This window comes from Crocodylus siamensis, chromosome 1 (genome assembly GCF_052110815.1).
Source record: "Crocodylus siamensis isolate JL-2025a chromosome 1, ASM5211081v1, whole genome shotgun sequence".
In the NCBI taxonomy this organism is placed as follows: domain Eukaryota; kingdom Metazoa; phylum Chordata; order Crocodylia; family Crocodylidae; genus Crocodylus; species Crocodylus siamensis.
Window position 1 is genome coordinate 304,958,373 of NC_143395.1, and position 26,147 is coordinate 304,984,519.

The 26,147-nt window shown below is 43.3% G+C and overlaps 1 protein-coding gene across 2 annotated transcripts in view; it reads right to left on the minus strand.

Annotated features, from left to right (window-relative positions):
- TMEM255B (transmembrane protein 255B) overlaps window positions 1–26,147 on the minus strand; it is a 147,982-nt gene that overhangs the window by 97,964 nt on the left and 23,871 nt on the right. The window lies entirely within an intron of this gene.

Genomic DNA, 26,147 nt, shown 5'->3' on the forward strand with positions numbered 1-26,147 from the left:
GAAATATATAAAGACAAAAATAGTCACTGAGAAAAACTTTTAAAAAGGGGTGGATTAGTGAATTGCTACATAACTGCCTTCTGAAAAACAAATTTGAGCATTGCACTCTAGAAGAATCTGTTCATACTGGATAAATTCACGGCTTTATTATTAGTCATTCACCACCATAGTTTTGTATGGCTGAATTCAGAGACCACCTCATTTTTAAAAACCTGAGAATGATGTATCCTGAGAGTATATCTATACTTGAATCACAGTATTAATTTCAGGATACACTAGCTATACCCAAGATTTATATTCAGCTGGATATAGCAGCATAAAGCTCATTGTACACTGTAAAACCTGCTTGAGAAGCAAGGTAAATTTAGCCTGCACACGGCTCTGTGTAGACGGCTAGCTAGTTTAACACTGGTCAGCCATACTGAATGCTGCCAAACAATTGAGGAGTATGAGCATGGGTTTGAGTTCAATCCAGTGCACAGGGGGGTATTTCACATTTTAAGAGTATTTATTAACAAGTTACACCTGACTTGTAGTTGTAGGAGTGGAAGAAACAGTTAAATTTTGCAGCTGCCAGAGAAAATGTTTTCATCACTTCTACCCCTAGTGGACGCTTCTATTGGGATTTTAAGTGTGAATTTAATAAGCAATCAGGATTCAGGTAGGGCGAAGAGAAGGCACAGAGCATAATTTATGCATATAACTGCACTCACCTTAAATGCTTGCAAAAGTGACTGGAGGAGTACTAAGTTCGTTGATCCCTTTTACATGGAACGAATGCAGAGGTATCCACTAATGCACCCTGTAAACTCTCATCCATGAAGTTCCACTAGGCACAATTTCCAGTTTTATAAAATTAACAGGAGAGTCTATGCACTGTTAGAAGCTTAAAAGCCAGCAGTTACAGACATAATACCCAACTTTACATGCAGCTTGTGGCAAATACACAAACCATCAGTAGATAGATGTCCCAACCTCTGAATGAAATTTAGCAGTTGAAAAACAGGAAGCTGGAAGATGCGAAACCCTGGGAATATAGAGGATGTGGAATTACTGGAGTAGTGACCATGCCACTTGGCTAGCTTTTATGCATGTGGAAGAGTGTACACAACTGTTGGAACCTGTAATGAAAATTTTGCAACCAACCTGCCACCTTCCACCACAACTTTGTCCTCTTCTCCAGTTCTGCCACAATTCTAGTTAAACTCTATTTCTGCAGTTTGACTGAATTCCTAACTTGTAATACTAGCCACTTCTTTACCAGTCTGACACACCCTCTCAAACATACTCCTCCTGCCTCCACTGCTCACTTTCCATTCAGAATCTCTCCAAATGCTTCCTCGTGAAAATTGACAACATCCGATCTGAACTCTCCCTTTGACTGGTTTTTCTTATCTTCTTCCCACCTCTAATTCCCTGCTTTTTTTTCCATCACAGACACAGAACTCCTCATCTACTTCCTCCTTGAACTCCTCCATTTCTCTCAGTGAGCTTTTCTCATTCCATCCCTTGACTTCCCTTCAACTGCTCTCATCCTTTCCTTTAGTCTTTGTCTCACCTGCTCATCCTGCTGTGGCTCTTCCCTTTGAAAATACAAATATTTTCTCTATCCATTGCAAAGCTGGCATATCAGTCAGCAATGCAGAAATCCTCAACTTGAGGAAAGCTAACTTTCATAAGCTTAGGAAGTTGGTTGTAGAGGCCCTGAGAGACCATGATCTGACAAGGAGGGGAGTCCTCAATGAGTGGTCCCTCCTTAAGGATGCAATCCTTGAAGCACAAGAAAAGTCCACTCCTTGGTTAAACAGAGAACTCATGGGCCTCATGAAGAGAAATTTATAAGGGATGGAAGACGGGAAGCACCACTAAGGAGGAGTATTCAGCACTAGCCCACACCTATAGGGAGTGAACTAGAAAAGCCAAGGCTGAAACTGAACTCAGACTGGCTACAGGCATCAAGGACAATAAAAAGTCCTTCTTCAGATATGTGGGAAGTCATAAAAAAAAACCAAGGGCAAAATTGGACCCTTTTTAAACCAAATGGGGCAGCTGACAACTGACACCCAGGAAAAAGCTAATCTCCTTAATGACTACTTTGTGTCAGTTTTCTACCAGCCCAAGGGGATTATCCTGAATGACAAGATGCAGATTACCAGGGTAAGGGCAAACATACCCTTAATTGGCAAAGAACTTTTAAAGGAACACCTCAAGAGACTGGACATCCATAAATCAGCTGGCCTGGATGGAATGCACCCAAGAGTGCTAAAGGAGCTGGCTGACATCATAGAATGGCCAACGGCAAGGATATTTGAGAACTTGCGGCACTCAAGAGGGGTTCCTAAAGACTGGAAGAGGGCCAACGTGGTGCCCATCTTCAAGAAAGGGAGGAAAGAAGATCCAGGGAACTACAGGCCAATCAGTTTGACCTCAATCCCTGGGAAGATCTTGGAAAAAAAATCAAAGAAACCATTAAAACAGGTTAATGAAAGGCAACATTCTGAGAGATAGCCAACATAGCTTCATTGCGGGTAGGTCTTGCCTGACCAACCTCATTTCCTTCTACGTACAGGTATGAACAGGCTTGATATCATATATTTGAACTTCAAAAAAGCCTTTGATTTGGTCTCCCATGATGTCCTCTTGGTAAAATTGGGGAACTGTGCCCTCAACAACCTTATGGTCTAATGACTAGGGAATTGGCTCCATGGTTGGACCTAGAGAGTGATAGTCGATGGAACCGAATCAATATGGCACATGGTGACCAGCGGCATCCCCTAGGGCTCCATACTCGGACCAGTACTCTTTATTGTATTTATAAATTATCTGGATTCTGCTGTCAGAAGTGGACTGGCTAAGTTTGCTGACAAAACCAAATTATGGGGAAGTGTGGTCACACAGGAGGACAGGCTGGTGATTTGGGCCGACCTGGACAAGCTCACAAGGTGGGCGGATCAAAACCTAATGATATGCAACACTGAGAAATGCACAGTGCACCACCTCAGGAGAAAAAACCCACATCATACTTATAGGCTCAGCAGTGCTACACTCACTAGCACCACGACCAAAAGAGACTTGGGGGTCATGATAGACCACAAGATGAACTTGAACCACCAATGCAATACCACAACTGACAAAGCAAACAAAACTCTGGCTTGCGTCTATCGATGCATCTGAAGCAAGGCCCAGGGAGTCTTCCTCCTGCTTTGCTCAACCTTGATGAGGCCGCAGCTGGAGTACTGCATCCAATTCTGGGCTCTGCATGTTAGAAAGGATGTGGAGAAACTTGGGAGAGTCCAGAGGAAAGCCATGCACATGATCAGAGGACAAGACAGCAGGCCTTATGAATAGAGACTGAGAGCCATGGGACTCTTCAGCCTGGTGAAGCGAAGGCTCAGGGGTGACTTGGTGACAGCCTATAAGCATCATGAACTGGGAGAACATCTGTTCACCAAGGCACTCCAAGGGAAGACAAGGTCTAACGGTCACAAGCTCCTGGAAGACCATTTTAGGCTGAACATAAGGAAAAACTTCTTTATTGTCCAAATCCCCAGAGCCTGGAATAGACTCCACTCAGATGTGGAGCAAGCACCTACTCTGGACATATTTAAGAAATACTTGGACGCTTATTTTGCTGGGACCATTTGACTTGGGTAGGGGGCTAGACCTGATGATCATGCAAGGTCGCTTCCAGCCCTGTCTATGAAATCTATGAAATATGCTTTAGTCTTTCCTATCTTAAAAAATATGAAAAAGCACACATGCACACCTTGACCTCACCTGCCTCTCGAATAGACTGTCCCATCTCTTCTGTCTCTATCTTCCGTGGCAAACATGAATTCAGCCAACATCTCTAGGCTGATGCCAGGGATCCTGGTTTTCTTTGTTTAAAAATGATGAATTCTCTAATTTAAAAAAACTGCAATTTCTCTGATTAAAACCCCCCAAATCCAGATTTTTCCACGATTAAAATGAAACACCACTATATATGTAAGTATCAGTTGAACATAATGTTTTATATATAGTGGCATTTCATTTTAATTTAATTGCAATTTTGAAGCCTACCAGTACCTCAGTTACTATAATAAAATAAATTCTAAATACCTATAAATTTTGGTGTTTTATTTTGGGTTTTTTTATCATGGAAAATCAGAGTTCCCCCTACCCCTTCGCTCACCAGGACACGGGCCCAGCAGCAGCTGTCCCCCCACCACTGTTCTTTGGTGCTAAGCAGCCCTGATGTGCCAGTGCTCTGCCCATGCCATTGCCCCTCACTCCCAACCCTCAACCCCCCAGACCTGTTCATGCCTCTCACTCCCCAGCCACAGTCCCCTGGGCCCCACTGCTGTCCCTCACTCCCTAGCCACAGACCCCTGGGCCCAGCCTATACTGGATTGCTCCCATTGGGAGCATGTGTAGACAAGCTCCCAGGTAGACTTCAAAGCCTACTTCAAATTAATAGCATATGTAGATACACCCACCAACTCCTTCATGGCTTTGAATCAACCACTGCATGGCTTTACTCACACCTGTCACATATGAGTGCTGGATGATTCTTCGGATACTCCATTTCCTGCTTTTAAACTTCAACCACTCTGAATCTCTGGAAAACATATGGGTTTGTTTTCCAAACCACTATGACATGAGACATCTCACTTGTACACATGATGACAAGCTCATTTTATTCATGCTAAATGGTCACTTCTACATTGTATACAGGCATACCTCGGAGATATCGCGGGTTCTGTTCCAGACCACTGCAATAAAGCGAGTCACACGAATTTTTTAGTTTCCCAGTGCATATAAAAGTTATGTTTACACTATACTATAGCCTATTAAGTGTGCAATAGCATTATGTCTAAAAAAACCCAATGTACATACCTTAATTAAAAAATACTTTATTGCTAAAAAATGCTAACCAATGGAAAAATGGTGCCGATAGACTTGCTCGATGCAGGGTTGCCACAAACCTTCAATTTGTAAAAAACGCAATATCTGCGAAGTGCAATAAAGCGAAGTGCAATAAGACAAGGTATGCCTGCTATACTCTGATGTCTCAGAATACCATACTCCTCATCAACTGGAAGTTTTTCCAAGCAGAGGCAGAATCACAATTATCTTTAATCAATGTAATTTGAGAAACACTGTCATCTGATGCCTTTTGTTTTGAAAAGTGAAGGCATTACAGTGGCCACATGAATGTTACATCACCAGTTTGCAAAGTACTTTTTAAATGTCACACTGGGTACAGCAAATAAATTTAGTGCAGAAATACAGGAGACATTTTGTTGTAAGCATTGCTCAAATTAACTTATCAGATACAGAGTTTAGTTTGGTGCAGCTTTTACTACTTTACTTCCATGCATCTCTAAGCTTAGTGATCAAGCTACAGTCACATACATTTAGTGTACATTTTTAGCTGAGTTTAAGAATGAAGGAGCAGAAGTTTACAGACAGGTTGCACACTATCTCACTGTCCACAACCCATGATGACTTTCAATACCTGGAACAATCCTAACTGGGAGTTGTATTTGTTACTATGGCAACTAAACAAGGATATAGATTAACAGCCCTAAAGCAAAGGGAATAAAACTCATTGCATTCTGCTAGCGATGCTGCTATCATTAAAGAGCTGCCCATGATGTCAGATGGAAAAAAATATCTATCTTCAATTTTTAATTACTGTATTCTGATTTGGGGCTTCCAATTCTGTACAGGCTTTTTCTAGAACAGTACATTTTGCCTGCTACCATTGGACTGAAATCATTACTCTGCCTCTACAGTGAAAATTAAAATAGACAAGGCTCTTACCCCAGTTCTCACTCCTAGACTATTAAGGAGGCTTACCACTGCACTAGGTAATGTGCCTTACAATTTATGGCCTGCCAGTCCATTCTTTCCAAAGGTCGGTTCCTCAGTAATAGCATTGCTGTAATTGAGACTCAGCTTGAGGGCTGTCACACCATGGGAGAGATGATTATGTCACGTGTTGGACGTTCATTATTCATTAATGTCAATTCTAGCGGTAGCACTGACTACAATTACATGAATTTCCAATGGCAGAAGAAATTTAGTGATGCTCACCCAGTGCCTGTGGGATCATTTCTTAGACTTGACAGACTTTTCTCTTGAGAGAAAAAACTAAAATACTGTTATTATAGTGCTCTGAGCAACTGAAAGAACCAGAAGAACAAAAAATAATCTATTAAGACAAGAATTCAGTTATATAAATTTTATCTTAAATAAAACCCCACATAACTAAATATAGTATTTTTAACATGGATAACCATTTTTAAACTTATATCTTATGTACTGAAAAATGTGGATCCTGCTAGCCCAATCTAGAAGAATATATACATAGTCTTCTGGAAGACATAACTGGGAAGAGCCTTGGCCAGTTGTGAAATGGAACAATTAATATTGTGTAACTGATTCAAAGGCAGTCATACCTGAAAATGCAGTCCAATTCTTTCATTGCTTTATTCTCTCCTTTCATACAATAAATATAATACTAAAAGAGCTTCTGAATTAAAAGTGACCTTTAAGCATACTGTATGATTAGATTTCTAGCCAATGAAACAAGTTTGCATAAACATCATGGGCTTGGTTCTTCATTGCCTTGCAGTTTAGGTAGTTGTCCATTTGTACATAGGAGCACGTTGAGGGTATTTAAAACATTACTAACTATTCTGATTAGGTAGCATTTTATACCAAATTTGCCCATATGTAAATAGGTACATCAGCAGTAAGGGAATAAAAATCAGATTCAATGCCTCAGATAGCCTAACATAAAAAAGAGGATTCCTTCCACTGCCTCAGCTAGTTTAAGGTGTTTAAATGGGGGGGAGGACAAAAATTGAACAAACAAATATATACATTTTAAAAAGTGGAGAGAAACAACTTCTAAGAGACTTCTTACAAACACAGTTTTATTTTAAGCATAAAAGGAAAAAAACTTTTGTCATAGCAGTCTAATGGACACTTTTACCATGAAGATGCATATACTCAAAATTCACCAAGGAAGACAAAAGGGAAAGCTGTTTTCTTTTTACCATGCTCTGAGTTGTCATTGTTTTGCATCTTCGGACTGAAAAGAAAGAAGTTGCATTGGGTCAGGGTATACAGTCTGGGATCACAAAATTCTGTGTTCCAGTCTTGACTCTAACACCAACTTGTGAAGCTTTGGGTATATCCCTTCAGCTCTTTGTGCCCTAAGTTTCCAGTATGCAAAAGGGAATGATACAGCTGACCTACTGATCTACATGAATAGATTAAATATTTTAACATCATTCTGCAAATGATGGGTCAAATTCTACTTTGATTTGTCTTGTGTAAATATAAGGAACACCATCAGAACACCTAGAACTACACACATATATATTTACATAGCTAACACAAAAGTCCAAGAAGTCTGAGAAGCACTAAATAAGCAAAGTTCTTTTACAGATATCTACATTATAGTAATGAAATAAAACTTCTGTAATAATTTAAGTGCATAATTCCATCAATAGAGTTCCAGTAATTTATAGTAGCCAAAGATCTGATCAAATACTTTCTTTCATAAAAGAATGAAATAATAATTAAAACCACTATTTTTATCAATATTGTTTAACTTGTTTATTGAGTGGAGAAATTGTAAAATTTGTAACAGTTACAACCTGCAATTCTTCCACTCATATCTTTTTCTCTATGGCTTTTTGTTGTTAGATTATCAGTGACTACTCAAGCAAAACATAGGTTTTATTTATAATGAATAAATGATAGGAAGCGGTTTTTGTTTTGTACTATCTTGTTCTCAAGTGGTCAAGGACACTTCTGTTTTCCTCCCTGTGACGAAGTTAACTGTTTATCTGTTAAAATGTCAGGAATAATTAAGTAAAACAGTGACATGAAAATCCCAGTGGAAGTAACAGACAGACAAGAACTCCCAGGAGAAATTTTACAAATCTTATTTGCATAAAGATGCATGATTAATTAGTTAAACCAACATGTGGAGAAAATACAGGATGTCCATAGCTGAGGTGTCAATTATTTTGCCTAGGAAAAAAATTACTTAATCTTCTTTCATATTAAAGGGCACAATTTAATCCTCAAAAAATCCTCTTTTATATTATTGTACATATAAAACAGTGTTATGATTGAAGGTAAAAAAAAAAAATCAAAAGATTTTTTTTTTTTTTACTTTCTGGGTGCATCTATACATGCAGATTAACGTGCTGCAATAAACTCCAGTGCTTATCACACCAGCACTCCGGTGCTCCACTCTGGCTCAATGTGCTGCAGATGTAAAGGTGCAGATGTAAAGGTGTGCCCAGGAGCAATAAACTCTGTTAAGCACTGGAGTTTATTGCTCTTGAGCACATGTGCTGCGGTCCTGGGTGCATGTGTAAACATTGAGCCAGATCAGAGCAGCCCCAGCTGGCAGGGGGCACGGGAGTTCACCTTGCCAGCCCAGGGCCACTCTCCCCAGCTCAACATGCTGTGGAAGGGCTGGTTGAGACACGAGGGTGCTTCGCTGCAAGACTAGCTGGCAGTGCCCCACCCTTGTGCCCCAGCCAGCCAGGGCAGCATCTACATGTGTGCTGCAGTTTTTTATCTCCACAGTAGAATAGTATTTGTACTTACAAGTACTCATATTTACAAGTACTATCCTGCTGTAAATTAAATTTAATTCCAGCCGTATAGGGGCACAAGCGTAGATGCACGACATTTACTGCTGTGCAGTAAACGTCTCATGTAGACATGCCCTCAGACAATAAAGTGAGTTCATACTTCTCTCCATTTCTTTTCCTCCAGCAGTGTTTACTGAAACTAGCAAACTTTCTCAGGTATGTATTCAGGAGCCACATTTTTCTCTTAGGACAACAGTTTTCAACCTGTGGTCTGTGGACCCCTGGGGGCCCAAAGACTATGTCTGCAAAAGATGACTATGATGGACCAAAATATGAATACCCCCACTTACAAATTCAAAGGGGCCCACACCTTCATTCAAAATTTTGTAGGGGTCCTGAAACATCCCATAAGCTACACTGGTTGCGGAAAAAAGGGTGCAGCAAAGGATATTCAAATCTGCTTATGCTAGCATTCTCACAGTATTGCAAGTTCTTTGTGAAGATGATTGTCTTTACCAGCTACATAAAATGTCATACATACCTGAAGCACTAATGTACATATGCACTGCTTGTTGTTATTCTTGTTTTTATGCTTCTGAGAGTTACTTCCAACATGACATTTCTGCATTTGTAAATATGAATAGTACTTACCTGTCTCAGTGGGGCACTCTTAAGAGTAGCCAGCCTCTGCAGAATACTTTGAAGATGAATAGTGCCTCAGAACTGCTAGGATATTTACTGCTATACATAACAAACCAACATGGTTTCTATTTACTTCCCTGTTTCTATATCAACATCTTCAACCATGCTAGAAAGCCCACAGTGTTGTTGGTCAATAAATATATAGCTTGTTTTCTGGCAAGATCTGCAAGAATAGACCAAACCACTGTTACTACAGTTCTTAACAGCTACATTAGCTATTTTCAAACAATCTTTGTTTCCTCATGTCTTTCAGGTTCTTAGGAATCCAGTTCAAAACTGCCACCAAATGCACTTATTTTCAAAACTACACTGGCTTATTCTAACCTGCATCCTATACTTTGTCTCTTTCATTCTCCTTCCCTCTCTGTCTCTGTGATCTAACAATGGCCTTCCCAGTCTCACCATTTTGAGCAGAAAAACTACTTCCTTTGTAGATACTGTCATCTAGAGAAATCTTACTCTCTGACTCAATGCCCCCTTTTCATTTAAAAAAAAAAATCTTCCTCCTTATATATTTCATTATTACTTAAATTTATACATTTCTCCCTTACATATGCCTCTTAATTTATCTCTCCATTACTGCCCCTCTAAATGAGCTTTTAATTTACAGATATTTTTTAATCATTCTTTTTGCAATTTACTTTATATTTGAACCAGTTAAAGCATTTGGGAAAAACTGTCTACCTGCAGGGAGCAATACAAATAATTATATATTGTACTACATTTTTATTTGCAGGCATTGAAAGAGTGGCAATAGTTCGATCTACTGTCATTTTGTAGCATGAAAAAAGGTTATGAAATAGGTTTACGTGATTAATATTTCTGCTTCCTTTCATCATTGAATTTCGGCTACAAAAATAGTTCCACTGTAGTCAGGAATGTAATTCAATGTAATGGTCATGTAATGGATTAAAATTGCCCTATGTTAAATGGTTCCTGTGCATTTAGACGTCAATGGAGCAGCTACTGCTAAGTTGCATTTAATGAATTGATTTAATACTTATGTAAATAATAAGCACAGGAAGCTAACTTTCTGACAGTTCATTAGTTGGCTTACCAATATATCTATCCTACACCAATTAAAGCCATCACCATGGTTTCAGTGCTGCCAACTCTCTTGCTTTTATTGCAGATCTCATGTTATTTAATATTCTACTTACAGCCCCAGCTCCCGGAGTCCTGCAATCCTGTTAAAATTTTAGACTTCGTTAACAAGTAAGCTTCTAGTTCTCATGAAGACGGGTTCAAATTGCACTTGGGTCAAATTTCAGAGACTCACAACACAAAGCAAATGAAAATAAACCATTTTTCTCATTAATTCTTCTATTATTTGGGCTTAGAAACTCAGATTGAATTGAACTGGGCCAACGGGACTCATTATGGAATAGGGAGGCCAAGAGTCACTATGTTACTTTAAACCATATCCTTTCCATGGAAATTGGATTCTGTTGAACGATTCACAATCCACAATGCCCTATCCAGGTATTTTAATGGTCTCCATTATTGTAATACGCAAGTACCTCATGTTCTTACAACCACCAAGATTAATTACTGTGATTCTGAAAGAGTCCATTCTATTTAATGTCTATTAATTTACAGTTGTAGATATCAAGTCTGCTGGATGAAACCAAGTAATTTATCCATGTCTGAGGGAACTGCTCAAAAATTTGCTCACAAAATAATTAAGACGTTAGCCCACTAGTAAAATAGACATGCCTGCAGGGACATCTCATCTGAAGGCAAACAAAGTAAGGATGTAAACAGTTAAACAACTATTACATTTATACCATTTACCACTAATTGTTTGCCATTTAGTGGCCTCCAGCAGGAATGGCCCTGGTTCCTTACATCTTCACCGTGCTCCTGGTGCTGCGGGTCCCAGGCTGCTGGTGGGGAGTAAGCCATGGGCAGGGGGGAGTGGGTGCAGCTGAGCCACTAGGGGGCACCGCCCAGCTATGGAGACACAGCTATCCCTAACCCCCATGGGCAGGGGCTGGGACTGCGGACTTTTCCTGTGCCTGGATCCTGATATCAGTGCCATGGTGGGGAGAGAGGTGCAGGATCCTCACAGGGGTCAGACAGGGCCTTCCCATCAAAGCAGCAAGCCTCCAAGCCACGTGGTAGGTCCGCCAAGTCCCCCTGCAATGGCAGGGCCTGGACAGGGTGACAGGCTCCCTGCACCTCCTGTTGTCCTTGTGACCTGGAGAGCTCCTCCGTGCTGTTGGGCTGGGCCCTCCCCAGCTCACCCCAGCAAGCAACTGGGGCAGTCCGAGGAGGCAGCTGAAACAGACAGCACCCGGTCTGAGGCACTACCAGCCCCTCACATGGTAAGCATGACCCCAGGGCATTCCTAGGGGGGCGACGGCACAGCAGGGATCCTGGAGGCAGCATTAGGGCTGCAACAGCCACCTCCCAGGCTGAAGTTGCTGATCCTCAGGAATGCCCTGGGGCTGGTATAAAAGGCAAGGGGCTGACAGAATCCCCTCAGAACCAGCACCACCCACGCCAGCTGCCACAGTGCCTCCTCAGGGTCCAGAGGGTCAGCCTGGGGATGCTCCCCCTGGCTCAATGTGCTGTGGAGGGGCTGCCTGGGGCATGAGGATGCTTCAGCATGGGGCTAACTGCCAGGCAGCCCCTGCACCTCGTGCCCCAGCCAGCCAGGACAGAGTCTACACATGCACTGCTGTGGAGTTTTTAACTTGTAAAATACAAGCTCTATCCTGCTGTGGAGTTAATTAGATTACTCCACCTAATAGAGGCACATGTGTAGTCATGAGACATTTACTGCACAGCTAATTAATCTACTATACAGTACACATCTTGTGTAGACACGTCCACTATGTATGATATCAGTCCAAAGCCAAAAGGCTCATGATTCATCATATAGCTCATTGGGTTGGGCACCAGCAGCTTCAATAGCATTGGAAGCCATGATGGCCCCAAAGCCCAACACTGCTTCGTGTGTGTTTGTACTTCAGACACCCCCCACAAAGCATAGATGTGCTATTTAGTTCCCCGCTCATGACTGGAACTGGGTGCCCAGAATCTGAGCTGGCCGTGATGTGCCAAGCAAAATGGCCTTGTGTACCATGCTCTGACATGGGCGCTGAAGGTTGCCAATCTCTATGGGCTGTATTTAATCAACTTTATAGTTGGTTTCTATTACTGAGCACATGCTGCTTCTGGCAGTAGTTTAATGATAGACAATGTATTTAATTTACAGTGAGTTGTAATACCAAAGTAAAATTATTTCATATGAGGACTCTAGTGATGTCTTACAGTATGCATGCACCCCCTCCACACAGAACAGAAATGTACTGAAATAACATTATAAGATTTCACACAGTAGAGCTCTGTCTGTAGCCCACAGACCTGGAAGACTGCACCAGGTCAGCTGGAGACCCATCTCCTTAATTTGATCTTCTTCTTCAAAGAATACTTCAAAAATGCTGTGTCCATCCCAACTCAGATGCATGCTACCACCTGCCTCTCCCCCCTTTCTCATACACACCTACTTACTCAGGACATATTACTAAGCTTCTGTTTATACTGTCTTCTATTCACTAGGCACAAGAATCCATTTCTTTACTGTTCCACAAACACATTTCATGGGTCATTTTGTCTTCAGATGTGTGACAGTAAAGTAACCAGTGCTGTCATTCCATGCATAGTGTGAGGGAGTGGGGCCTAGGAGCGGCTGTGTACTCCCTAGTGCCCCCTACCATCACGTAAGGTGGACTCAGCACCCTCGGATCCTTGCCCGCCACGACTTTGATGATAAATAGGTTTGTATGGGAGGCTACCTTTATCCCCCTGGTGAACGGTACGTATGTTCCTGCTCCTACTCCATATGGGGTACCTCTGTATGCCCCTGCCTTAAGGGCTATGCGTGCCTCCAAACCTCCCCTTTAGCACGCCCCAAGCTTCGCAGTTGTTCCTGGACATTTATCCTGTCCTGGTCCTCCGACTGGCCCTCACTGTCACCCCTTGGGCTCATCCCACCCTGGTGCCCCTTTCCAGCAACCCCGGGTTTGTCCACTCCCTGGCGCCCCTGGGGCTCACCACACCCTGACGCCAGTCTCCAACTTCCCGAGGCTATCACGCCCCCTGGGCCATCTTCCGAAACCTTTGCTAGTCACTCCAATGTCCGAATACTGGTGGATACCGGATTGGGCTCAGGTGGCTGGAGCCTTACCTGGGCTCCCCGACCCTACTGGGTAATGTTCAAATACTGGTGGATACCAGATTGGGCTCAGGCGGCCGGAGCCTTACCTGGCCTCCCCGACCCTACTGGGCAATGTCCCCCTGTTACTGGGTTCCTAATAATCAGAACCTGCCCCACTCTGGGGCCTGTGCTGCGCCTCTCACGGCTAGGGCTACAACCCCACACGGCGAGCATCTTTCCAGCACTCCTTATGCTGTGCCGGCTGTGGCACTGTGCCCCTACTGGGCACCGGGAACCCCCACGCTGCTAGGGAATCCCCATGAGGCCTCCTCTCACCCCTACAGCCTCACCCGGTCCTCTGGGGTAACTATAACTGAAACCCGAGCCACCTGGCTACAACATAAACAACACAGAGCTTCCTTGCCCATAACATAAACTCCAAGCCCCTCAAGGGCTTGCAACCCTACCTCCCTTTAGGGTGTTCTCATCCCCAGCATCGTCGCAGCCAGTCAGCACAGTAAGGCTACAACCACCAACGCAGGCTGCTCAGCTCAGCCGCAGAGCTCCTGCTCCTGCAGCCGCCAGAAGGGAACTGCTCTCTAGCTCAGGCCTGGGCAGTTTATAAAGGCCTGGCCCTGCCCCCTTTTGGTCACCTGACCTATCTGGTTGCTGGAGCAACCAGCACCTGAGCTGCCTCTGGCGATTGGCAGCTCCTTAACCCTCCATTAGTCACAGGACATCTCCTTGATCCTGTGACACATAGCATAAGGAAACACAGAAAAAGAAAAAAAAGCCCAAAGCAATAAATCCTCATATACAGTCAGTTCTGTGCGCCCACTCTAGGTCATTGAAAATCAAGTGGCAAGGGCCACAATCTGAAGCTCATCTACTCATCAGGATGTATAGACTTAAACTACACTGGGGCAGCCTGAGTCTTTGGTTCTGAAGTGCAGTGTTAGCCCCCGCAAGCTCAGCTGAGTTGGGATGGGGAAGGTGAGCTTTGCCAGTGTGTTTTGCAGCCCTTTAAATTTCTTTTGCAAAAGGAAGTTTACATTCTGTAGAAAATGAAAGCCCTTCTGGTTGCAAACGAAGCCCTCTAAATGTGAATCAACACATTCCTATTCTTATTGGTTGTGTCAGCCCTTAATTTAAAGTCCTTCTTCCTGCATTGGCCTAATCGTTCTATCAATGGAAATATAATAGTGGAATGAGCCCTGGACAGTAAAAAATATTTCAGTCCTGACTGCAATTTTAGTGCTGCCCTGAAAGGAGCAGTACTACAATTTTCAGGGGTGCTAAAAATTCCCAGTTTTGGGTAAAACAATCTCATACTCTGCAAATGGACAGATTGGAACAACAGCCTTCAAGAGAGCACACTGTTCTTATCTACCTGTATACTGTAGACAGAGGGAACAGAAGAATAGTCCTGATAGTGGAACAGAAGAATCACAAAGGCCTAAGCTACACTTAGACTTTTGTCAGGGTACCTGTACTTAACCCCATCCAAGTGTCAAAATGATTATGGTTGCACACAACATAGTTATGACAATACAGGTTGCTCTGATTTGGTGAGAAAAACAGGTGTATAAAAATAAAATTAAAACAAAATAATTTATTGCATCTATTCTATTGCTTTTGCTAGCACAACTATGTCATTAAGTTAATAATAATATACCTAACTGACATGACAATGCTGGTAAAACTTCAAGTGTAGACCTGACATGAGATCTGAACTTTGATCCCAAAAAACAAGTATAGAAGAGAAGAACAGCTCTCCTTCAGATGAAGAGAAGGCATTCTTTCATATGGTGAAAGCATTCAATCATGCTTTTGAGTCCCTGAACTTCAAGGGTCTCAAAACACTTTACAAATAATAATTGATTGCACCACTCACAGCACCACTTTGAAGAAGGTGGAAGTACTATACCCATACAACCAATACAGAAAGAGACACAGAAAGGTTAGTTCCCTTCCCTCAGAACAATGATACACAACCAGCATTTTGGGATGTCATGAAATCCTTTTAAGGGAGCCAGACAATATTAACAGTATTTAGGTGTGCAAACACCTCCACATGATTCATAAGATGAATCCAGACATTTTAAATAGGAATACATAGTGTCAAAAACTATGTAAAGTTTTTCTTTACATAATTCTGTAAATTCCAATCTGGTCTTTATGAGTTCCTTGCAACAGAACTGGTCTATTAGTTTTCCATAGTCAAGACATGAATGAAAGCTAAGAGCTGCTATTTTTTGAGGAGTGTCTTATGTCTAACAAAGTTGAGAACTACTGCCCCAGGACATGAACAGAATTCTCTATGACACAGTTGTGAAAAGAAAATAGTCTTCTGATTTATGGACTTCCTGCTAAATCACACAGCAGGTAATGAAAGAATCATTTTGTTATTTATAAGAGGTCAGCGCAAGACAGCTAATTTGGCACAAAATAATAGAAGTCACCACTCCAATCCTAACCTTCAAAGAGAAAATACACCTTGGAAAAGTCAGTCAAACCACTCTTTATCAAACAAAACAGAAAAAGGATCATGATCATGCATCAGCAGATGCATGGCAAATAGAACCAAGGAGATGATACTTCCTGTCTGTGTGGCATTAGACAGACTACAGTTGGAGTACTGCATCCAGTTTTGGGCATCGTACTTTAAGAAGGATGTGGATAACCTCAAGAGGGTCCAGAGGAGAGCCACTCATATGGTTAAGGGTTTGCAGGCCAAGCCCTACGAGGAGAGACTAAGGGACCTAGACCTCTTCAGCCTCCACAAGAGAAGGCTGAGAGATGATCTTGTGGCTGCCTACAAATTCATTAGCAGGGCACAACAAGGAATTGGAAATGCTCTGTTCACTAGGGCACCTCTTGGGGTAACAAGGAACACTGATCACAAACTGACAGATTTAAACTAGACATCAGGAAAAACTTCTTCACAGTAAGGATGGCCAGAATCTGGAATGGGCTTCCAAGGGAGGTGGTGCTCTTCCCTATCTTGGGGTTCTTTAAGAGAGGGCTGGATAGGCATCTGACTGGGGTCATCTAACCCCAGCACTCTTTCATGCCCAGGGCAGGGGGTCAGACTCGATGATCTGTTGAGGTCTTTTCCAACCCTAGCTTCTATGAATCTATGAATTCGGGAGAGAAAGGTACAACCAGCCACTGTCACACAAAGGCCAAGGTGGGCAATCAGATGTTTGGTTCTATCAACTTTAAAGCAGGGGAAAAGGCCCTGAGACCATGCACTGGGAGAATTAAAAGAAATGAGCAGATAACCAAGGAAAATGGACCTGGGAAAGAGGCTGCTGAAGTGCTGTGCTGTTCGTTACCCTATTATAGGGGTGCTCAACCATGAGCCCACAGGCCAGCCCTGGTCTGCAGTGCCATGTCATCCAGCCCACAGGGCTCCCTACAGGCCCATGGAAAGTCGGGGGCCCTGAGTTCTCAGTTGGTTGCCTGATCCCAGTGTGCAGGGCCAGGCATGAGCAGCGTTAAGCTCCCAGACTCAAACTCAACATGCAGGGGTGGAAGGAAGCAGCACCAGACCCAAAGGGCCCAATTTTGGTGCCAAGAGGCAGTGCCAAGTCCCAGGGCATGAGCCCAATCCTTAAGGCAGGGAGGGGACAGTGGGGGACTCTGGGGCCAGACTGTGGCTTGCAGGCCTTGGTCCAAACTACAGATTGGCCTTGTGCAACCCATCTGGCCCATGGGGCCAAAAGAATGGGCACCACTGCCCTATCACAATATTATTTATACTATACAGAATCATAGAAAATTAGGGTTGGAAGAGACCTCAGAAGGTCATCTAGTCCAAATACCTGCTCAAAGCAGCTACTGTCCACCATAAACCCAGTCTTTTCTACAGAGTTCCTGCCCAGCCAGTCAGCCCCCAGCCTGCACTTGTGCATGAGATTGTTCCTTCCTAAGTGCAGGACTTTGCACTTGTCCTTGTTGAACAGCAAGAGACTTCTTTTGGTTCATTGTCTAGGTCTCTCTGAATCCTAGCCCTATCCTCCAGCATATCTATTACTCCCTGTAACTTGGTGTCATCTGCAAACTTGCTGAGGGTGCACTCTGTGGTTAAATACAGACAGTCAAAAAGCCCAAGGCTGAATTGATTCAGTCTTTGCAGGTTAGTCAAAGCTGTAGAAATTAAACTGAAAAACAACTGGACAGACATTTGCCATTAATTCAGGAAATGAAGCCATATGCCTACAGTGTCTCAAACCAGAAGCTAGGGGGCACTAGAGCAAGGCCCTCTGGCATGTAGCCACATGGGCTGTGTGTTTGCTTCCTCTTCCTGCTGCCCTTGAGGTCTCTGGGATTTGCATTCATCAATCACAGCAGCAGGACACTACAGGGTTGCTCATCACTTCCTCCTCCAGCTTCCAGGTGCCTTTGGGATTTGTAATCCACAGTTGCAGCCAACAGTAAGTTTGAGCAGGGGAAGTAGTATTTAACCCTCCTCCCTTGCCCCAGACCCCAGCCAGGGTTTGCCTGACGGGTGTCGGGGGGCAGTAAGCCAGCTAGGGAGGCAGAGGGCCAGGGACAGCCCTGCTCTCTGAAGCAGAGAGCAGAGCCCAGCCCAGGACTGCAGAGCATGCTGGGATGCTGGGGGGCTCTGGTTTAATTTAAACCAGGAAGGGGTCTGGAACAGAAGTTTCATAAACCAGTTTGACCATAAATCAGTTAAGTCTGATACTACATTCAATCAGGTTTATCTCAAACCAGTTACGGCCATTTTGAAACTGGTTTATATGCACTGAACTTCTGTTCAGTTACAGGTTTAAACCAGTTTCTGATGACTTAAATCAGTTTATGTGCAACTTTTGTCCCAAGCCTATGCCATATTCCAGGTCATTGATGAAGATATTGAACAAAACCAGCTCCGTGACCGACCCCTGGGGCACTCCACTTGATGCCACCTGCCAACTAGACATCGAGCCATTGATTACTACCCTCTAAGCCCAATGTTCCCACCAGTTTTCTATTCACCTTACAGTCCACTCAGCCAGCCCATGCTTCCTTACCTTACATTCGAAAATGTTGTGGGAGACTGTATCAAATGCCTTGATAAAATCAAGGTATATCACATCCACTGGTCTCCTTGCATCCATACAGCCAGTCACCTCATAGAAGGCAAACATGTTGGTCAGGCATGACTTGCCCCTAGTGAATCCATGCTGACTGTTCCTAATCACCTTCTCCTCCAAGTGCTTAGAAATGGATTCCTTAAGGATCTGCTCCATGATTTTTCCAGGGACTGAGGTGAGGCTGACTGGTCTGTAGTTCCCTAGATCCTCCATTTTCCCTTTCTTAAATGTGGACACTGCGTTTTCCCTTTTCTAATCATCAGGGACCTTTCCCAATCACTCTAAATGTTCAAAGATGATGGCCAACAGCTCTGCAATCACAGCAGTCAACTCCCTCAGCACCCTCAGATGCATACTGTCCAGCCAAGTGAACTTGTATATATCCAGCTTTTCTAAATAGACCCTAATCTGTTCTTTTGCCACTGTTGGCTGCTCATCTCATCCCTAAATTGTGCTGCCAGGTGCTGCACTCTGGGGGCTGACCCTGCCTGTGAAGACTGAAGTGAAAAAGGCATTGAATACTTCAGCCTTTCCTGCATCACCTGTCACTAGTCCCCCATTCAGTAAGGACTCACACTTTTTCCCTGATCTTCCTCTTGTTACTGACATACTTGTAGAAACCCTTCTTGATCCCCTTCACATCCCTTGCTAGCTTCAACTGCAATTGTGCTTTGACCTTCCTGACTTTATCCCTGCAAGCTTCCTTTTTGTGATTCAGTTTACTGAAGAGTTCTCTGCTAAGCCAAGCTGGTCTTCCTGTGCATCAGTATGGTTTGTTCTGGTATTCTCAGTAAGACTTCTTTAAAGTACAGCCAGTGATCCTGGACTCCTCTTCCCCTTAGGCTGACTTCCCAGGGGATCCTGCCCATGAGTTTCTTAAGTGAGTCAAAGTATGTTTTTCTGAAGTTCAGGGTCCTTACTTTGCTGCTCTTATTCCTTTCCTCAGGACCCTGAACTCAATCATTTCGTGGTCACTGCTGCCCAAGTTGCCATCCACTACTGTATTCCCCACCAATTCTTCCCTGTTTGTGAGCAGCAGGTCAAGAATAACACAGCCCCTAATTAGCCGCTCCAGCACTTGCACCAGGAAGTTGTCCCCAATGCTCTCCAAAAACTTCCGGGACTGCCTGTGCACTGCTGCATTGCTGTCCCAGGAGATGTCAGGGTGACTGAAGTCCCCCATGACAGCCAGGGACTTGGACTGGGAAACTTCCTCTAGCTGTTTGAAGAAAGCCTCATCCACCACTTCCTCCTATCTGGTGTTCTATAGCAGACAAGTTCTACAACATCACCCTTGTTGCTCTCTCTTCTGACCCTAACCCAGAGACTCTCAAACAGGCCTAGCTCCAGTTTCATACTGAATATGGCTCTTTTACATAAAATGCAACTCCTCCTCCTCTTCTCCCCTGCCTGTCCTTCCTGAACAGTTTGTACCCATCCATGACAGTATTACAGTCATGTGAGCTATCCCACCAAGTCTCTGTTCTTCCAGTCACATCATAGTGCCAGGACTGTGCCAGGACTTCCAATTCTTCTTGCTTGTTTCCCAGGCTCCATGCATTTGGGCACAGGCACCTAAGCTAACTAGTTTATTGCCATGATTTCTCAGGAAGAATGAGGACAACTCCCCTGTTGCCTCCTTTTGCTTGCTCTTCCTCCAGATCACTGACTTCCCCGCTTATCTCAGGACTTTGATCTCCATCCCCCAGCAAACCTAGTTTAAATCCCTCCTTACTACGTTAGCCAGCCTGTGCTTATATGTATCACAAATAATACCGTAATAGACACACTTGAACAGACACTTTCTGTATCGTAAAATATGCTTTTTGTCCTTTACATGAGCCTCACTATCTGTTCTTAATCTGCACAATCAATTCATATCATAACCTTTATCCCACATTATAAAATATTAGGATAATGACCTATCTGGGTTTTCATTTTTTTTAAATGAATAATGAGAGTTGTTATACATTTGTCAATGGTTCATTCGTAAGTCATATAAAATATGGGTGGATAGAGACAAAACTTAATAAACACAATATTAAAAACATAAGAATGCCACTGACCTCATCCAGACATTGAAATAATACTATGATCAAGACAATGATTATCTTTATAGGACCTTTTTCCCTCTTGAACTATAGAACAAGCATCTTTTCTTTTTGTCTAGGTAAGAATGACAGAACCCTGTGTTCAGGAGAAGAAAAACCTGAATAGTCACTTGGTTCCATGCAAACAGGATGCCTTCTTTAGTCTACCATGTAACATGGAATCTATGAACAATTACAATCTTTTATCAAAATCCCTACTAAGCCTAGTTTCCTCTAGAATGTTCAGTATGCATCTAAGATGCAAATGCGTTAAACTGTATTGAAAGTATGTTCGGTTTGATAACTGCCTTTTCTACAGTACATATAAACTACCATAATTTGTCATATATAACCCACATCTTTCCCACAAAAACATCTCCTGGAAATTGGAGTGTGTGTTACGTACAAGAAATATAGTAAGAGCTGGTTTTGCTGCTTACAGGTGAAACAAAGTAAAATTTGCAGCAACCCATATAGACATCTGGGGCCTTAGGGGGAGGTTAAATAAATTCAAAATAGCTGCCTGATCTCAAGTAAGTCAAGATGGGGCGGGGCTAGCAGGCAGTTTGGGGCCCACTGGTGGAGAGGTGTTGACCCATAAGGGGTGGGCGAGGCTGGTGCAACCCGCAGATGGGGTGGGTGGAAGCAGGCATGACCCACGGATGGGGTGGGGCTCTGTAACTCTTGCTTTTTCCATACTAAATTGGGAATGTAATCAATTACAGCCATCAATGGATAACCAATCTGAGTATTGTTGGATAAAGCTTATGAATGAAAAAATCTTTAAGGATTATTGACTTTGAACCCCATGATTTACTAGTCAAAACACCTTCCCTAAAAATTCTGACCATTAGAAATGGATTTCTCCTAGAATAGAGATACTGCCAGGATCTCTTAAACAAATATAGGTACACAGTTTAGCCAGCTAAGCATCAGATTTATATCCAAACTCTAGTACAGCCTAGATTCGCCATTTAGAAAACAAGCTTTGTATCTGTATGAAAAAAACATACAATGTGATTCAACAACAGATAAACAGCCTCAGAATTGCTGCAGATAGCTGACTTCCAATACTGATAGTGTTACAGTTTGCAATTATAGTAATCTGATAGCTCACTCTAGTTTGGGAATGATCACTCTCACACACTCACTACACACTTCTTTCATCCTCCTACTACTCCTATACTTTTCTGTGTTGAGAGCCAGGATGGTTCCAGTTCCTGATCTCTTCTCAATCCTGCTGCCCTACCAAAAGGTACTGCTGGCTGGTGGACTTGTGGGCTAGGGACAGAAAAGACACAAACTGGTATAAGTGACTGGAAATAGGTTCAAATCTGCAACACAACAGACGTTCAATACACATAAACCAATTTCAAAATGGCTGAAACCATTTTATGACAGACCTGGATACATTTAGGTTAGGATTCAAAAAGCCAGAGCCTGAACTGATTCAATTGTTGCAGGGTAGTTTAACTTGCATAGATTGAACCAATTTGCAAGTGAATAGAGATTCACTTTTGACTCAGGAAATGCAGGCACATGCCTGCAGTGGCTCAGATCAGAAGCCAGGAGGCACTACAGCAGACCTTGGCTTCAGGGAAGCTGTGCTGGGGGGGTGGGGAGGGAGCCAGCCCCATCAGTAGCCTCAAGTGAATTGGCCAGGGAGGGGGTTTAATTCCCCCCTCCCTGTCCCACCAACAGAGACAAGAGCCGGGGTCTGCCTGGCACTCCCCCCTCACTGCTGCAGCAGTAGTGGGTGCAGCGTGGCCAGATGCCAGAAGCATGGCCCTCTGAGGTAAGGGGGCAGGGAAGGGGTTTATTCCATCCTCCTCCCCCTTGGGACCACACCTGGGGACTGCTAGCCTCAACCAGCACCACCACCACCAATCACTCTCTGCACAGGGCAAGCACTGGAATAAGCCCCCTCTCTGCCCCCTTTGCCTATGGGGGCCATGCTGGCTGGCCTCTGGCCATGCTCCTGCCCCTGCCAAAGTGGGGGAAGGACCCTGACAGGGCAGCAGCCCCTGAGGTGGTACCTCAGGAGCACAAGCCTCTTCCCAGGGGTGGGGACTGTGCTGTGGGCAGGAGTGAGGTTGGCAGAGATGCTGCAGACTGTGCAGGGTGAGTGGCAATGGGAGGCTATGGCCACTTCTCCAAGCCCTAGTGCCACTGCTCACCCTGGGCAGTGTGCAACAGCTCTGCCTACCTCACTCCCACCCATAGCGCAGCCCCCTCCCCGCTGGTAAGAGGCTTATACTCCCAGGACACCATCCCAGGGGCTACTCCCCATCGGGGTCCCTCCCCCCTTGCCGCTGCAATGGCAGGATCGGGGCCATGGCCAGAGTCTGGCCAGAATGGCCCCCATAGGTGAAGAGGGCAGGGGGAGGGTTTACTCTCCCCTCTCTCCGAAGTCTGGCAAAGGGGACAGGGAGAGGGCTTATTCCGGCACTCACCCTGTACAGGGACTGATCGGTGGAGATGGCAGTTGGGGCTAGGAGACTCTGACTGTGGTCCCTTGAGGGCAGAGGGGGGAATAAACCCCCTCCCTGCCCACTTTCCCTCAGGGGGTCATTACAGCCAGTGTCTGGATATGCTTCCGCCCTTGCTCTGGCTAAGGAGGAAAGGTGGAGGGGCAGCCCTGCTCTCCTGGTGCAGAGAGCACAGCCCATCCCAGGACTGAAGAGCATGCTGGGATGCTGGGGGACTCTGGTTTAACTTAAACCAGGAAGGGTTCTGGGACAGAAGTTCCATAAACAAGTTTGACCTCAATCAGTTTAAGTCTGATACTACATTCAACCAGATTTATCTCAAACCAGTTATGGCTATTTTGAAACTGGTTTATATGCACTGAACTTATATTCTGTTACAGAATATAACTGCTCACTTAAACTGATTTATGTGTAATGTCTGTCCCTAGCTTTAATATCAGACTTAACGGATTTAGGTTAAATCAGTTTACTGAACTTCTGTCCCAGATCCCTGCCAGATTCAGGTTAACTCACAGTCCCCCAGCATCCTTTGCACCTGCCCTGCAATCCACACACTTTGTAGGGTGGGCGGGCTAGCCTTGGCCCAAGCTGTGCGCTCCAGCTCAGCAGGGAGGTGTGCTCTAGTGCCCCCTGGCTTCTGGTCTGGGCCACTGCAGGCATGCGGCTATATTTCTGGAATCAAAATTGAATGTCTATTCACTTGCTTATTGGTTCAGTCTATGCAGCTTAGACAAACCTCCAAAGATTGAACTGATTCAGCCTCAGGCTTTTTGACTGTCTGTACTTAGCCCACAATGTTACAGACATCTATTAACCTGTCCCTTCTTTTATCATCACCTTTGGTGAGCCCCACCACTTCTATACATTACTTTTTAGCCATTAAACAACATGGCTTTGTCTAGACTAGTATTTATGTGGTGCATGGTTAGAATGTTTAACCTAATATCGAAATGAACCTATGCTTTAGTTAAACCACCTTATTATGTGTTAAATCCTACACTGCCTTATCTGCGCTAGACTTTTAGAAGGTGCTTAGTTAGCAGTGTTAAGTCATTCTGACACTACATCTTTAAATCCTAATTTAGAGAAAGTATACAAGAATTTTCCAGCCACCAACTGCCCTTCATAAAATGAAATGACAGACCTCCAGCAGAAAAATGCATCCACCTTCACTCCTTTCTGTGTCTCCAAGACTAAATTCAAATCTCATATCCAGTGCTGTCAGGTGCCCTAGCTCATATAAGCCTCTCACATCCCTGTATTTAGTTTCAGCATCTCATTTTCTAATTGCAAATCTTTTGTACTGTGAGGAGGTAACAAGTAAGCAAGATGTTTCATGTATTACAATCAAATTGACTTGACTTAGGAGTGACTGTATTTTCCAGACAGCAAACCGAAATAAGCAGGCCTTCCAAATACAGCAAAGCTTTACTTCCGGTTTTCACAACTGTATTGTATTCTGCTCTCTGTGAAACTAGCTGTAGACTCTTGTAATTTGGGATGGAGAGGAGATGGGGCAGGAACAGTAACATTGGTTTTTTTGCTTTTGCCTTTCCAAGTATCCTAAATCATCCCTTCCCGTGGGAAATCATCTTCTAACCGACTAAAGAAGCAGCTGTGTTCTACTGGTGTCCAGTTTTCACAGCATGGACAAGAGAGAATACTAACAGCAGTACTGAAATAATGTTAACCAGTCACTAAGACCAGACCTGATCACACAAGCTACTGGGCACTGCCAACTAGCATTGTTTTTTAATTATACTTTGAACGCTTTGAAATCAATGGAAATTGAAGGTGCTCAGAACCTTAAAGGTTCTGGCTCAAAGAGATACAAGATTTATGCCAAATTCTTGTAGCCTCTGAAGTAGCAGAGTATGTTATCACTCTACTCTGTGCTCATGGCTAACATTGTACTTTAAGCAAAAACTGTTGTACCCTTTTTTAAGCAGACAGACCTTTCACCCTCATGTTTATACTGCATTCAATTTCTTCTGGATTACTCTACTAAGATGTAACATCTTTATATACATCATAAGGGGATTAGCATTTCAACAGCAACAAGCGGATATGAACAAAGCACATACCAAAATAAATGTAACTTCAAAAAAAAAAGAAGTAAAAAAATGGATTTGCTGAGAAAAGGTCAGCTAAAAAAACAGATGACTTTCTCACTAGTGTATCTGAATCTATATAGATTTTTCAGTTTAAGATTTAAAAAAAAAAAAAGAAAGAAAAAGTATCAGGTCATTAGGAGCAGTCAGACCACTATCAGTGCTGCAATGATGTAGTTTCAAATTAGATTGAAATAGCTTTTTAAAGTGAATCCACTTGAAGAACAAATAATTTCTACTCCCTTTCTCCCAGGATTGAATTGAAAGCATTTCTGTTACAGTAATACAATATTTCTGATCAATTTCTGTACTTGGATCTGAGGTTTTATAATTATTTGGTTAATGATCACAGCAAGCCCATTTAAGGTACCCTAAATTCTTTCCAGCAAACATACTTAGTTATGATCTAGTGAACAATTAGTGCGTTAGACCACATTTAAGAACACACACCTCATCCTTAGCTATACCAGTGTTTAAAGCATTGTGTATTGTGGAGGATATTGATGAAATGTTAATTAGCCTTCTAGTTATTTTCTTGATTTGTTACTTAGACTCTCAATCATTCCTCATCCATCAGATCAATTTTGATATGCAAGCAGAAACTAATGCTAAGCAATTAAGACACTAATCTCTCACAGTCCTTACTGCATGAATGTTACAAACACACCAAGCATTTTACATTTCAAGCACCGTCTCGTTTATCTTATTTCCTTAGTTAAGCCTTTCTACTGATTTTGCAGGTATAAAGGACAATCAAATATTCAGTCAACACACTATTACTGTTGCCTTGAGTAGGGACACCATGTTAGACTATCCATAGTTCAAATCCTGCAAACCATCATTCACTTGAACAGGACCAATAACTCGTATAATTACTCA